The sequence below is a fragment of the Triticum aestivum genome, chromosome 3B (assembly GCF_018294505.1).
Source record: "Triticum aestivum cultivar Chinese Spring chromosome 3B, IWGSC CS RefSeq v2.1, whole genome shotgun sequence".
Classification (NCBI taxonomy): Eukaryota; Viridiplantae; Streptophyta; class Magnoliopsida; order Poales; family Poaceae; genus Triticum; species Triticum aestivum.
Window position 1 is genome coordinate 624,362,651 of NC_057801.1, and position 11,379 is coordinate 624,374,029.

Genomic DNA, 11,379 nt, shown 5'->3' on the forward strand with positions numbered 1-11,379 from the left:
AATGCAAGCACAACAAAAGAAAGCAAAGGCCGAGGTAAGCACAAAGGTAAAAAGGCAAAAGTCACTTTCGCGCAACTATTGGAAAAATATCAGAAGATAAGTGAGGAGAAGATTGCTTATCGGCCAAGTAATTCAAAAGCATCAAGATCACTTTGCAAGTGCAAATCTAGGGACCACCATTTGCAAAGGGGAAATTTTAATGAATCATATTCATATCCATATTTTGGGCCACCAATGCCAATGCCATGGATACCTACGTATGCTAATTTTTATCCATATTCATCATGGGACATGTATGATTCAAGTGTACATTCTCCATATTATTTTAGACCATCTCACAAAGATCATGAAACTCCAAAAAGGCCCACGTTCAATAAACAATCATATGTTAAAGACCGTTTCACTCCAAAAGAATCGATCCGGAGCACAAGGAAGAACAAGGAGGTGGTTGAGCAAGTCTATCACGTTAAAAAAGATGGTCGTAAGTGCGCTACTTCAGATTTGATCTTAAATGATAAAGAGCCAATTAAAGTGTTGACATTAGCTACGAAAGACAATGAGATGAGTCAATCAAGTGTCAAATCTGAAGAGAAGAAGTTGAAAGTGCACAAGGTAAAACAAGAATTGTCATTACTTCAAACAAAATCACAGTCGGGGCACCCACTCGGCTTATAGTATTGGCAAAAGAAGAAATTAAAAAATCTTAGTGCACAAGAACTTGAAAATAAGAACATGGCATGGGTTCCCAAAGGAAGTACTCAAAACAAGAATGATGTGCAAGATTCCATCACAAGAAGTGCGACAAAGGTGAAGAAGGAAAATAGTGAAATCTATGAACAACCAAGCCGAAGGTTTCAACATCTCTGGTCCACACATTACCCACATTCTCCAACTATGACATTGATGTCGATGCCATGGAATCCATCCTCAGGTATGATGGTTACCCTCCAAGGGCTTATTTTGATCCATGGACACATTATAACTTCTTACATCATGCAAGGGTTTTACCACATCACCATACATTCGGTTAGCTGTATTTTGTTGCTAATCAAAGTGGCCGATATATAACTATCGCCCTAAACAAAGTCATGGCCGATATATCATTATCGACCTAAGCACATATAAATGGCCAACAGAGTGTTGACATCGTCCTTAGAACCAGCACGATACAAAATATTTTTTAGCACGTTAGTTTTGTCGAAAAACAGGGGGCATGTGTTGACACTCAAAAATGGCATGATTGCAAAGAGTGACTTGAGGCTGTAGCAAGATGAGGTTAAATTTATGATTTCATGTCACCATTGGATGAGTCTCTTCGAGATGATAGAAATAGTTATAAAGATGGTCCAAAATGGAGCTTGGGTGCAAAAGGTATGACAATTTCAGAGATATCCATGTTGACATCAGATTATGAAATGGCAGGAGACATTATTAAGATGGCCTCAGATGGAAAAAGTTTCAACATGAAAGTTCTTCGTATTGTTGAGACTGTTCATTCTGATAGACAAATCGTCTTAATGTGAGGTTTTATGAAAAAATTAGAGCCATCAGAGTGCAACCCTATCACGAGGCAAAATGTGGCGCGTCCAATCAGACACCCATATAGCTGATATGTGATGGGTAGTGCCACTGATTTCTATTTTGGGAGAGCATTTCAGACCTGAATATGGCCTCTAATAGAAAAATGTTCAACATGAAAGTTGTACGCCTCATCGAAATGGTTAAATTTTCTTTTGGGCTCATCTTCATCCGAGGTCGTTTGTGGCCCGTGAGGCTCAAAAAACCGAACTGTTGTCTCAGACTTACCCAAATCCGAGTTCGGTTAATTTTGGAAAGATTTGAACAGGATTTGGAGTCATTTTCTTGTACGGGAAGTCCATTTGCCTCTTGTATATAAACAAGAGGTGGTGATCGATTGAACAACACACAATCGAACAAATCAATCAATTACATTTTCGTGTTCATCTACTTTTTATCTCTCCCCTTGTATCTTTCTTCTCGTTCTTCGTCTGTTCTTCATCTTGGAGGGTAGCGATCCATGAGGTCTTAGCAAGATTAGGTCATCCTAGGGCAGCCCATAGCTGCCGTGCGTCCAGACGGGGTCCCTCTCAGGTGTGTGGGGTTTCAGGTCATCAAAAAGCACCCGCCAGATTGCTTGCGTACCGTGCTTCCAAACAGGTCTCCTTCGACGTGAGTTGCTGTATATCACCCCCGGCATCGAGGGTGCACAGCGACATGTTCATGTGTGAACACAACGATAGAAGAGGAGGGCAGCACGGTAGTGCCACATGGAGAAGTACTACCACTGGCTACTGCCACTCAAAGGACAGAGCAGTCCAGAGAGCAAAAAATAAGCGGTACTCCCCGCGGCAGTGAAACAACGGTAGTTCCACCGGGGCGGTACTACTGCTCTGCAAGAGTGGTACTTCCGCTTAATGTTAGATGCCCAGTAAATCCACGGAAGTGGGGTGGTACTCAGAGCCGTAGCTCCACCAGGGCGGTACTATCGCGCCGAACTGCCGCTTATTTACAAGCACTAAAAATAGGCGGAAGTCCTGGTAGCACTGAACTATGACAGTACCGCTGGAGCCGTACTACCGTGCAGCAGAGCGGTACTACCGCTTATGTGCCTCAAGAAAGCCCATGCACAAGGGAGGACAAGCTCCAAAGCCGGGAAGGAAAGAGGGTGCAAAAAGACTGTGTACGTGTTGATTCCACCCAAACCTTTTCTAAGCGGTCCCCCTCTTAATAGTATGGTGAATGTACGACTCAAATCCATCAAAAATGAAATGCAAGGAAAACACCATCTTCACAATAGCTCCGAGGGGCACGAATCATCTTGTGCCATATGATAGATTCTCTGAGATGCTCAATGCACACGATTAGTCCCAAAAGTATTATCATCAATCACCAAAACCACTAAGGGAGAAATATGACCTAACAATCTCCCCCCTTTTGGTGGACTGATGACAACACGAGATTTGCACAAAGATAAAATGAGATAATATGCGAAACCCACATCTATAAAAATATAGACGGGCTCCCCCTAAATGTGTGCATTAATTAAGTATGCCTTTGGAATGCAAAGTACACACACTAGGATCAACACTCCCCCTATATTTTATAGACCGGCAACACTTGCATCAACAACACAAGAGAGATAAGAAGGGATGGAAGGAAATAGCATGTGAGCATAACAATAGGGCACAAGATAGATAACATCTCACAAGCTAATAAGGTACTTGACATAAATATAAAGATAGGGTAGCTTATGTCTCACACCATATGATAGGTACTTAAGGTTCCACACTCAAAATAAAGCAAAGCAAACGAGAAAGAGTTCATGAGAGAACGAAAGGCAACAACAAAGAATACACACTCGTGACTCGGCAAATCCCTAAGCTCTCTCCCCCTTTGACATCGAGACACCAAAAGGGTAGAGAGCACTAAAACTGGTCCAAGGTGGTAGAGATGCTCCAGGACCCCATCAGTACTCCTCGTGCTCATCAGACTCCTCGAGCTCATCAGACTCCTCTGCTACCTCAGGCTGACGCTCGACCTCTGAGTCTGACCACTATCAATGTTGTGAAGTCCATGTCTCCTCATTTGCGACCCTCTCCTTAGATCCACTAGCAACCTCCAGGCCTAATTGCCTCATCATGATCTTGTCACGCGTGCGAGGCTGCTTCTCAGCCACATGTGATACTATCCCTTGGCCTGAATGCAGAATGGCTTCTTCATCTTTGACTTGAGCTTGGATGCCCACGAAGTTTCCTTGTTGGGAGAAGGAACAAACTCATAATTAGGCTCAAGCTCATCATTAGAATCAGTGGGGGCAATCTCCTCATTGGGGGCAGCAGGTGCAGTCCCTCAGTTCTCCTTTTGGCGCAAGTTTAGAACCCCATGAGACATCAGATGCTCAGTGGGAAGGGAATCACCTGGAAATTCAGCAGCCCAAGTCTCCTTAATCAACTTAAACAAATAGGGGACATAGATGGGCACCTTTCGGTCAAGCACGGCAGAAGGAAGCTCACGCCACATAATGTGAAAGATGTCCAAAGTAGAAGTCCTGGCCTTCTCCTTGATGCATAACAAGAGCAAATCCACCAGATATGATTGTACCTGATCGAGATTCCCAATATGAGGGAAAAGAGTGTTGTGAAAGATGCGGTGCATGATGTCCAAGAATGAAATGAACTCCATGCAAGTGCCCCCCTTGGCAGTAGACACAGTCCTGGAGTAACGAATAAACTTAGATTTGTGCATATCAGGTGTATCCTTGTGAGGCTGGAGACCAACAGGATTGTCTTCCCCCTCATCAACAATGCCCAGACTATCCATGAATGTCTTCCATGCAACCTTCATTCTCCTTCCACCAGTCATCCAAGACATGGATCTTTCTTCATCTACATGAAAGGGAATAGTGGCATAGAATGGAGCCACAATCTCTGCATCATAGTCCTTGTTGAATGTGATGAGCGGAATGAGTCCCCATTGATGATCAAGTGCAAGAGCTTCTCCAAAGTAAGTGAGATCCTTCTCCATGTGACTGATGTCGATAGAATTGAAAACAACAAACAGGTTCTTCTTGGCTTTCAAAATATGCACATAGATTAGAGATGCATTACCCCTAAATAGGCCTAGTTGGTACGATAAAAACTTGTTTGGTTGCATACAGGGAGGCCTGGCTTGCATCATCATGATCCTTAAAGCAGCCCAGAGCCTGGCTCGCTAGGAATGCATGAATCAGCCATTTCCAGCGAGTCAGGCTGAGTTGAGCGCAAAAAGTGGAACGACATGCCCGACAATGTAGCAGGGATCATGCACAGAGATGGTGGGAGGCGGGATTGTGATGTGATGGGATGGCACAAAATCTAGCCCTACCCATCCGTTTACTAGCTCACCTCTTGCTCTAGGACAAGGCCATCCTCAGTTCTTAGCACTAGAGATGACGACTTAGATCTGCGCAAGCGGCGGCGGCAACATCACTCTTTGGATTCTCCCCTTCTTCTTGTCCTCCGTCTTGTACTCCTCGTCTCAACCATGACCCCCTGTCCTCGGCGACGGATCTGGAGCTGGTAAGTCGCATACAAACCCCTCTCCCTTTTTATTTCACCGTTTGTTAGGATGTTAGGTAAGGTGTAGGATCAATTTTGCCATTGCTCACTAAACCATTGATGTCGCCTAGCTTATTGATGAACGAATGAAGCTGGTAGCTCAAGCAACATCAATAATAACTGTGATTCATGAATGTTTGATGTTTTCCACAAGAGAGTTGTCCGTCGGTGTGATAAGCCCGTCTTCCGTTATGATCCAATGTTAAATCGTGATAGGAAGAGGATTTTGAATCTGAACCACATCTACAACTGCAATGACGTAGAGGCTCCAGGCTTGTGCAGACATTCAGGAATAGGGGGCTGCTACAAGATAACATCCATACCCCTATGGAAGAGCAAGTTTCCATGTTCCTCCATGTTCTAGGTTGTAATAAGAGGTTTAGGATTACCCACAACATGTTCAGGAGATCAATGGAGGCCATTTCCAGGTATTTCAGGCAAGTCTTGTATGATATTGGTGTCGGAGATATGCCCTAGAGGCGATCATGCATGATGATATTACCTATGTGTTTATGAATAAAGATATTCCTTGGACACTATCAATGATATGTATCAATAAGTACATGACTTGTTTGTGGGACTATGCATTATATGATGACTGCCCTAAAAGGTCCCTAGTCGAAAGGGTTGTGTGGACGCGCAACCAACTAGACTAGCATATGACACGGTGGATGGCTCGGTCTCACTAGCCATGGAGCATTGGATGCTGACACGATAATATGGACTCAGAAGGATCTGGTCGGATTCGATGTAGTCAGATCCGAGCTGAGATAAGGTTTGAGTCGGACATACCCAACTATAAGACGCATTGCTATGTCATCTGTGAGTCTCTAGTACAACATATGTTCTATGTCCTAAGGCCTGAGCTGGCGCATGTACTTGGGATGGTGACCGACTTGCTTGGGCCAACCAAATGCTACTCCATGACTGGGTAGTTACAAACATAGGTTTCGGGCTTGTCTAGACCCATGTTGCGAGACATGGTCGAGCAAGATTGGACTTGCTCCTCGATCAGGAGAGATATACTCTGGACCCCTCATGTGATCCTGTAAGTGCATCAAGTGACCCTTAGTGGTTTTGGAGTGTTGACGACAAAAAGGTTGAGGAACTAATGAGTTTGTGAGTATACATATGAGACAGAGTCCCAGAAGATTTGTTTTAACACATGGAAGACGACCCCTAAAAATTTCTTCAACTAAAGAAATTGGTGATAAAACTGGTACGACCTTTGAAGAAATTGACGTGAAGACTTTGAAGCTTGAAGACTTTGCTTTCATAGTTTCTTTTCTTCTTCTTTGATTCATAGGAAAAACCGTACTATTAAAGGGGGTCTAGGTGAATCATATTTCACATTTCCAAAGTGATGCCCAAACCTATTCAAACCTATACACAAAAGCCGCTTCGAGTGAAGCCTTTGGAAATCTCCACTGCAGCTGATGCAATTGCTAGCGAGAGTGACGAAGTTCATCTGGTAGCTGACAAATTTGGTCATGCTAAGGAGTTAGGATTTCACCAGTGTGATCTGCCTATCGTGAGGAAATTGAGTGCCCTGACGAATTTGAGAGTTCAAATTTCAACCGTCGCTGCTGTGTGTGATGTCGCTTGAACTACATCAGTATTTCCCGAAAGAGGAAGGGATGGTTCAGCATAGCTACAGTAGGTATTTACCTTAGTTATGAAACCAAGGTATCAATCCAGTAGGAGAACCAAGCAACAGTAAGTAAACGGTGCCTACACACAAAGAACAAATACTTGCAACCCGACGCGCAAGAGGGGTTGTCAATACCTCCACGGTAAAAAGATAGATAAATGTGTGGTAGATGGATAAATAGCTCTCGATAAAACGCAAAATAAAATAAGTTATAAAAAAGTTCAGCAGGGTATTTTTGGGTTTTTGGAATATTAGATCTGAAAATAAAAGCGAATAAAAAATAGATCTCAAAGCAAATATGAAAAAGAATAGACCCGGGGCCGTAGATTTCACTAGTGGATTCTCTTCAAGAAAATAGCATACATTGGGTAAACAAATTACTGTTGGGCAATTGATAGAAGATCGAATAATTATGACGATATCCAAGACAATGATCAATATATAGGCATCACGTCCAAGATTAGTAGACGACTCCTGCCTGCATCTACTACTATTACTCCACACATCGACCGCTATCCAGCATGCATCTAGTGTATTAAGTTATGGAGAAACAAAGTAATGCAATAAGAACGATGACATGATGTAGACGAGATCTATTCATGTAGGAATATCCCCCATCTTGTTATCCTTAATAGCAATGATACATGTGTGTCTAGCTGCCCCTTCTGTCACTAGGAAAGAACATCGCATGATTGAACCCATCACAAAGCACCTCTTCCCATGGAAAGAAAAATAGATCTAGTTGGCCTAACAAAACCAAAGATTCGAAGAAGAAATATGAGGCTATAAATAATCATGCATATAAGAGATCAAAAGAAGACTCAAATAATATTCATGGATACAGATCTGATCATAAACTCAAAGTTCATCGGATCCCAACAAACACACCGCAAAAAGAGTTACATCAAATAGATCTCCAAGAGACCATTGTATTGAGAATCAAAAGAGAGAGAGGAAGCCATCTAGCTAATAACTACGGACCCGAAGGTCTACAATGAACTACTCACGCATCATCGCAGAGGCACCAATGAGGATAATGAACCCCTCCGTGATGGTGTCTAGATTGGATCTGGTGGTTTTGGAACTTGCGGCGGCTGGAATTGTGTTTCATCACCTCCCCAATGGTTTCTGGAATGTTTGGGAATTTATAGGGCGAAGAGGCGGTGTGGGATGTCTCAATGGGGGGCACAACCCCCTTGGGCGCACCTGGTGGGCCGTGCCCACCACGGGCCTCCCCTTTGGTACTTCTTTGGCCCACTAGGTGTCTTCTAGTCCAGAAAAAATCTCCAAAAAGTTTTGTTGCATTTGGACTCCGTTTGGTACTGATATTCTGCGAAGTAAAAAAAAGCAAAAAAAAAACTAGCACTAGGCACTATGTCAATAGGTTAGTCCCAAAAAATAATATAAGTTGCTATAAAATGATTGTAAAACATCCAAGAATGATAATATAACATCATGGACCAAGCAAAAGTTATAGATACGTTGGAGACGTATCAACATCCCCAAGCTTAATTCCTACTCGTCCTTAAGTAGGTAAATGATAAAAATAGAATTTTTGATGTGGAATGGTGCCTAACATGTTCATCCCATATTCTTTTCTTTGGTAGCATGGACATTTGGACTTTTATATGGTTCAAAGCAATAGTCTAGTTTTGACATGAAGATTTCAATACTCAAGCATATCGACAAGCAACCATGTCTTTCAAAATATTAACACTAAAGAAAGTTATCCCTAGCCCATCATGCTTAATCATTAATCCATTCATGAAACACACTCGCATATTAGCTACATCCAATGCTCGAGTATGATCATAGTGCTCCCTAGTTGGTGTTTTATAAGAGAATGGGGACTCAAAAAAAATTGCATAAAGTAAATAGATAGTCCCTTCGTAGAGGGAAGTAGGGATTTTTAGAGGTGCTAGAGCTCAAATCTTAAATTGAGAGATATTTTTTTGAGAGGCATACTTTTCCCGTCAGCAAAAACGACCGAGTAATTCCCAACACTTTCCATGCTAGATATATCATAGGCGGTTCCTGAACAGAAAATAAAATTTATTCCTTTTTCCACCATACTTTCACACTCCTCGGCTAGCCGTATCCACGGGTACCGTCCATACCAACACTTTCCAAGGAATTTATTATTTGACAATATGAAGTAAATTTCTTTTTCATTTGGGGACTGGGCATCCCTATTACCGCCGCACTCTTGTGCAATGACAAGTGAAATAAACACTCATCTTGAGAATAACACATCTAGCATGGAAAATGTTGGCCACCCTCTGCCGCTTCATGAGCGGTACGAGCACACAAAAAGGAAATTAATTTTGAAAATTAGAGATGTATCATACAAATTTGCTTAGAACGACACAAAAATACCACATATAGGTATGTATGGTGGAGTCATTTGGCAAAACTAGGTTTAAAGATTTTGGATGCACAATTAGTATTTCTACTTAGTACAAGTGGAGGCTAGCGAAAAGATTGAGAAGCAACCAACCAAGAAATGAAAATTCACATAAGGGAGTATTAAGCATAACTAACACCAAATAATGCACCATAACTAGGATGTAATTTCATTGCATAAACTATTGAGTTTTGTGCTTGCATAGGGAATCACAAACCTTAATACCAATATTCTTACTAGAGCATAATTACTCACCAACATGACTCAGATATCACTATCATCATATCTCAAAACTATTACAAAGAACCAAGTTTATTATTTCCAATGATCTTCATGAAAGTTTTTATTATATTCCTCTTGAATATCTATCACTTTGGGACTAGTTTCATATGCTGCTTTCGATAAGCTCAAACAAATTTAAGTGAAGAACATGAGCATAAAAAATTTCATTTATCAAAATAATATAAGTGAAGCATGAGAGAATTTCTTCAAAAGTATTAAAGCACACCATGCTAAAAAATAAATAAGTGAAGCACTAGAGCAATTCCATAGCTCAGTTTTTTAAGTGAAGCATAAAGAGTAATTCTAACAAATCATATCATAGTTTTGGCTATCTCAAATAGGTGTCTCCAGCAAGGATACTTGTGACAAACTAAAAAGCAAAACAAGCAAATAATCATATAATACAAGAAGCTCCCAACAAAACTCATGATATGTGACGAATAAAAATATAGCTCCAAGTAAAATACCGATGGTCGTTAGAAGAAAGAGGGGATTCCTTTTGGGGCATCCCCAAACTTTGTTGCTTGGTTATCCTTGAATATTAACTTGGGGTGCCATGGGGCATCCCTAAGCTTTGTTGCTTGGTTCTCCTTGAATATTAACTTGGGGTGCCATCAGGCATCCCCAAGCTTAGGCTCTGGACGCTCATTCCTTCATCCATCATGATCTCACCCAGAACTTCAAAACTTCAATGACAGAAAACTTAACGAAATCTTCGTGAGATCCATTAGTATAATAAAGCAAATCACCACTCTAAGTACTGTTACAAACCCATTCATATTTTATTATTGCATTATACCTACTGTATTCCAATGTTTACTATGGCTTATACCCCCCCAATAAAATCCATAGATTCATCAAAATAAGCACATAATGCAACGAAAAACAGAATCTATCAAAAACATAATAGTTTGTGGTAATTTGAACACTAACCATACTTCTGTAACTCCTAATATTCTTAAAAATTAGGATGATGTAGTCATTTTTATACAAATCTTGTGTAGAAAAATCAGAAACTATAGTCACTTCTATGATTTATGAAAATTATTTTACTGGATGCAAAAGTTTCTGTTTACCAACAAGATCGAGTCAACTATCACCAAACACAATCACACAGGCTTTACTTGGCACAAAACTTAAATAAAACATAAAAACACAATCATAACAGTAGCATAATTTTGCAAACACTCAAGAACAGAAAGGAAAAAAGCAAAAATAAATTTTATTCATTGGGTAGCCTCCCAACAAGTGCTATCGATTTATGCCCCTAGCTAGGCATAATGCATAGATTCAAGTATTGTCATTTTTATTCCCAACTTGTAACGCCCCGGATTCAATGTGCCAAGTGTCTGCCAGTTATTCGCCATCGTTGCCATGTCTTTTGCTTGCGTGTTGCATTTTGTCATGTCATCATGTGCATTGCATTGCATAGGTGTTCGTCTCATGCATCCGAGCATTTTCCCCATTGTCCATTTTGCGATCCGACACTCCTATGCCCTCCGGCGTTCCCCTTTTGTCTCCTGTTGCGAGCGGGTGTTAAACTTTCTCGGAATGGCCCGAGGTTTGTCAAGCGGCCTTGGTATACCACAGGTAGACCGCCTGTCAAGTTTCGTGTCATTTGGAGTCCGTTTGATACTCCAACGGTTAACCGGGGTACAGTAAAAGCCTCTTTGTGTTGCAGCCCAACACCCCTCCAAACTGGCCCAAAACCCATCCTAACCCCCTCCATGCTCTCGGTCGTTCGATCACGATCGTGTGGGCGAAAACTGTGCCTCATTTGGAGCCTCCTAACTCCCTCTACCTATAAATATGTGCCCCTCCCCGAAAATTTCGCAGTCCAACACTCCAAACCCTAGAAATTCCCCTCTCGCCCGCCGGACATGTCCGTCCGCCCCCGCGCCCAATCCAGGCCTGCCGCGTGGCCT